Source organism: Carettochelys insculpta, chromosome 33 (genome assembly GCF_033958435.1).
Source record: "Carettochelys insculpta isolate YL-2023 chromosome 33, ASM3395843v1, whole genome shotgun sequence".
In the NCBI taxonomy this organism is placed as follows: Eukaryota; Metazoa; Chordata; order Testudines; family Carettochelyidae; genus Carettochelys; species Carettochelys insculpta.
In genome coordinates, this window is record NC_134169.1 from 3,039,527 (window position 1) to 3,044,955 (window position 5,429).

Below are 5,429 nucleotides of genomic sequence, written 5' to 3' on the forward strand. Positions count from 1 at the left end.
TGCTGTGAGCAGGACTTAAACCTGCACAGAGAAACCCTATTGGATTTTAAGTCTAACACCTTTACCACTCAGCCATCACAGCTCTGAACTACCCCCCACCCCGCCCCCACCAGAGACACTGGTGAATGCTCAGTGGGTCAAGGCTGGCTAGAAACACTGCCAGACAGCTTGTGGGTTTGGCTGCCCTCCCCTTTCTCAGCCCCAGTCCCTGGCAGTGTCCCTGGAAGCTGGGTGCTTGGGCGGCTGCCCAGGAGAGATGCAGGTGCTGTCCGGCTAATTAGCAGAGCACCAGAGGCAGCAGCCGGTGTTTCTCTTGTTTCTCTTTCTCTTCCCCCACCCGGCCTCCCCAGTACCTCTCCACAGCCCAGTCACACCCCAGAAGCTGGGCCCTGCCCAGGGCCTGTGTGAGAACAGAGACAGCCTGTGGGTGCAGCCCCTGCCTGGGGGGATCCTGCCCTGCTCCCTCCTGCACCATTCATGTCCCTGCAGGGGTTTGGCTTCCCAGCAGGAGAAGGACATTTTGAGGGGGAAGCAAAGGGAACCCACAGGAGGGGTCCCAGGCTTTTGCCACAGCCCGTATCCCCCCTCATGCAGGTGGGACACGAGGAAACCCAATCTCACCGACACCACAAAGGGTCTTCCCATCCCAAAGGAGCAGCCGCACTCCTGGGTCAATGTGACCAGAGCCGCTGGTGCTGTGAGGACCAAGCCTGGGCAGCCTAATCTGTTCCGTCCGAACCGCGGCTGTCACAAAACGGGAGCTGCTGCACAGTGCCTCAGGCCGGCAGCGGGTCCCAGATAAGAACTCAGGGAACCGTTAATTTCCACAGTGAAATGAGTTGATTGTGTGTAACTCTGGTCTCAGTTTCAAACCAGTTTGAATGGGATCGTTACCAATCAGAAAGACAATCAGAAGTAACACACAGCCCAAACGGTTCCTGGTCTCACTTTTATACCAATTTAACAGCCTCAGTCTTAACCCAGTTAAGTACACACAGGCTTATAACCCACACACACCCCCTCCCCTCAGCACGCTCACCCGCTGGGGCTGGCCAGACCCCAGGGAAAGTTGGGTGCTTGGTTGAGGCCAGAGTCTGACGTGTCCAACACCCCATTGTGCTGAATGGCTGGGCTCTGCCTCCTGTGGCAAATTGATGTAGTATTTATCTTCTGAGTGGGAGGCCGTGGAGAAGGAAGGATGTTCAGTTCATTGGTCGTCCCCCTCAGCCTGGCTGGTTGCCCCTCAGTTCATTGGTTGTCCCCCTCACCCCGGGTGGGTGCTTTCTAACAGCTCGGACTAGAAAACACACCCAGATGGGGCACTCCAAAAATATCTCCATAAATAAATTGCAGACATGGCCTTTAAGTGAAAGCATAAAAATAGGGTATAATATATAATAATATAATATCATGTAATATAACTTTATATATATATATATATATAAATAGGTATAATAAGCATAAAAATATGTCCCAGAGCCCCAATGTGAACCCCTCCTCCCACAGACACTGACTGTCCATGATCTCCTCTGCAGCTGCTCTCAGAAATGAAGCATCTGCCAAAGCACCACATGCTCCAGACCTCTGCAGTTCACAGAGCCACCCCTGTTGTGTGTATATCACCTGCCCATGTTGATCAGTGAAACCCTGAGCCCAGGGAGGTGACGCAGCCAGTGGAACCTGGTCAGAGGCCACCAGGCACTGCAAAGCCAGGCTGCCAGGCACCAGCAGCCCCAGGCAGTGGCATTGTGATGCAGGCAGGGATTCCCACACAGCCCTCCCACAAGGCTCGTACTGCACAGCTCCCTGTGCATGATGGAACCTCCCCATCCACAGCAGCCAGACCACTTCCTCAAAATGCCCCAAGGGCTCACATAGAGCTTGAAACTGTCACCATGGCATTATTAGCAGCTGTGTCTAAAGAGCTCAGCCAGCCAGCTGGTAGGAACTGGGCTAACAAGGGTCCTCTTTGGAAAGGGGGGCCAGGGGAGCTGCAGGGACAAATGGAGTCAGTAGTGAGGTGGCTGGGGTAGAGCCTCTCCTTTTGCAGAGGGGAAGTAGCTCAAATGGTAGAGTGCTTGCTTAGCATATAAGAGGTAGTGGGATTGATACCCACATTCTCCAATAACACTGTTGACCTTATAACTTCCTGCCCAAGGAATCAAGGGGAGCAGATTTTGCCCTGCCCCCCAGGAAGCTCAAGATGTTCATGGGGGTTTGGGGCTCTCTGTGTAGAGGGATGTGCAATGGCACAAGAGAGCACTATCAACATCTTGTCTCCCAGCTGGTGGAAGAGGAAGTGCTCTCACCTGGAGGCTGGATTTGAAAGAGGAAGTCAGGGCCATGGGCTGCCTCAGGTGAGAGAAAGTGGTGATGCACAGGTGAGCCATGTACTGATGAGGGAGATACCCCTGGAGCAGGTAGGAACAAGTTACAGGTGGGTCATTTTGGTGGGCAGGTTTCGCACTGCACATGCAGAAGGTTCTGGAGTTGGGGTGACAGCTGTGGGCTCTGCTCCTGTGGGCTCTGTGTCTGTGGTAGGAGAGCAGCCAGGGCAGCTGCTGCTCCAAGGCCATGTGCTCTGGGTGAGCTGGGAGCAGTTGAGCTCAGGAGCAGGCAGCAGACTGGGGTCCCTCCAAAGGAAGCACATTGCAGCAGGGGGTGGTGATGGTGTTACCCCTCTGCCAGGGAACATGGTGTGATGGGGTTCTGGGGTCCCCCAAGCTCTGCACCCTGTCCGCAGGCAGGAGAGTCTCTCACTCAGCAGGAAAACAGCAGGTTTATTAGCCGACAGGACACAGCATTGTACAGAGGAGTCAGTACAGCAGGCAGAGACAGCCAGTCCAATCCATGTTGGGGAGAGGAGGCCCCGAGGGGCCCCCAGAGCTGGGGCCTGGCCCCCTCCTTTGTCTCTCTCTCCCTCAGCCCAGACTCACTGCTTCCAACTCCCAGTTCCAATTCAAACCCCTCAGGCTCCACCTCCTCTTTTGTCTGCAGTACAAAGGTGTTACCTGGTTGTCAGGGTTACCCTCAGCAGGAGCCCCACACCCTCTGTGAGCCACACACACACACACACACACACAGGTATCCCCCACTCCATCACATCTCTCCCCCCTTCCAGACCGAACTGAGCGGGGTCACTCAGCCAGTGACCTGGGGAAGTTTGGGGCCCTCCCCTCGTGATTGGGCATCGGCTGCACCCTCAGTGCTCCCCTTGATGTGCACCACCTCCATGTCATAATCCTGCTGGGGGAGGCTCCAACTCAGGAGCTTGGTATTGGCCCTTTTCATGTGATGCAGCCGGGCAAGTCCCTTTAGTTCCCTCAGGTTGGTCGGTCTCCCTGCTTCTGTCTCTGGTCCATCAGCCACGTTCTCAAGTCGGGCAGGCAGAGCCCATACAGATGCTACAGCACCAACAGATCAAATAGTTCTTTTCTGGTCTGGGCCCTGCCCCGTCTGACCACCAGCCCATACAGCTGCTCCAGCACATGTTTGGAATTCAGTTACAGTCCAGTAAAAGAAGGTACAAATGCTTCCACCCTTGGCATTTAGCCAGACCACCAAAATGGTTGTGTGCCTCAGTCTCCCCTTCCATGCCACACAATAGGTTTGGAATGTTCCTCCTCATGTGAGAGGTTGCAAGACTAGTTACAGGGAACAATGGTGACATTTCAGAGTTACAGACTCCTTCGACATACAACTCATGCTTCTACATCAATGTCATCATGTCACATGGCTCTTTCCAAACCTTCAGTGCATGGTACAATTCTACAGCTTTGGGTAGCAGCACCCCTTGGTTACAGCAGTCAGCGTTGAGTCACAGAACAAACCCATTGCAACTGTACATTTATGTTGCTCTTTGGTAGACCACAACCTTTGTGCAACCTCCTTGAGAATCTGGTATTTTGGGGATAAATGGCTGAGGCCTTTCTTAGCACCATCAAGTTCTAATCTTCTCCCTTGCCCCCTGGGGTGGAAATCTGAGCTCTCTGGCTGTGCCCTCCCTTCTGATAAGAGCTGGGCCATTGATGATCTCAGGGAGACGGCCCCCTCCCAGCCAGCCTGGAAATTTGCAAACCAAACTGCTTTCTGAGAGTTGTTTTGTGAGTCCCAGACGCAGAATCCACATGGAGGAATCCCTGTTTATCCCTTACTGGCCCACCAGGCCCAAAGCTCCTTTGTCCTTCCACCTCCAACTACTGCCTCCCCATGGAATCGGAAGTCGAATCCAGTATGAGCATATAAGTGTTTCCACCATCTGGAGATGGGGAATTGCTGGAGCTCTCCTGCATCCTACAGAGACTGACTGTGCAGCTGTTTTACTTGGTTCTCACAGGGCTGCTCACATTCCCTGATAGTTTTCACTTTACTTGCATCAACTTCCAATTCCTGAGAAACTTTTACACTGCCTGCTTTGGACCCTTGCAGAGCACAGCCAGTGGTTTCACACTCATGCAGGTCCTGGTCATCAGGAGCTGAAACAAACTTCTCCCCAGGCAAAGGGCTGCTCTGGCTCTTGCAGACATGCACCTTTCCTGTTCACTCTCCTTCACCTCACTCCCATTTTCTGCAGTCCCCACAGATGGGTCAGGAAAAGTTTCAGGGAAATTCTCTTCCTCAAGAGCTCCCCCAAACAACAACTCACCCCGTCTGGCTCCCCAGGGGCATTGCTCCCTTGAGCCACAACCAGCTCCTGGGTCTCACCTACACCCAGGATCACTTCTGGCCCATCAGGCAGATTCCCACGTAATCCCCCTCCAGGCAGACAGCCAGTACCACCGGACAGAAGGTTAGGGTCCCTTTCCTCCCTTCTGCTACCAGCTCCTTTATCTTCATCAGGCAACGTAACTCCATTGCCCGTCTGTTCTTGTGTCCTGGCGAGAGGATGACTCTGGTAGGACAGAGTCCTCTCACCCCCTCCCAGTAACACCTCAGCATCAGGCAAAGAACAAGTACCAGAATCGTCTGGTCTCTGGGATTCCCTGATGATACTAACTGGATTAGACCAAGTTAAAGCATTATCCCCCCTGAGAGACACAGAGGCAGGCCCACTTCCCATCTGGGCTTCAGCTGCCCTCAGATCCAGCTCTGGGATCTTGGCTCCATCTTGAGCCCCCACAGGCTCAGGCAAAGGATTCACTTCCCCAGAAGCAGAAGCACTTTTCTTGCACCAAGGACCAGTGTCCTTAGCAGGGATACCACTGCCCATCCCAGAGCCATTCCCTCTGCTCCAGCCCCCATGGCTGGATTCAGAGACACACCTGGAATGCTCTTTCCTGGTGGTTCCTTCTCCAGCCACCCCAGGCTGGGGAAGTCTTCCTCAGACAGTGGGCTAGTTTCCTCATTGGCACCTTTTCCAAACGCAGGCTCTGCTCTCTCCCCAGGCTGCTGCTGCTGTTCAACACAGACAGACAATGGGAGACACTCTC

General features: G+C 53.9%; 1 non-coding gene across 1 annotated transcript; it reads right to left on the reverse strand.

The window, feature by feature from the left end:
* On the reverse strand, positions 1–82 carry TRNAL-UAA (transfer RNA leucine (anticodon UAA)). Its single transcript has one exon. It is a non-coding gene; the product is annotated as a tRNA-Leu (tRNA).
* Between the last annotated feature and the right edge of the window lie 5,347 nt (positions 83–5,429).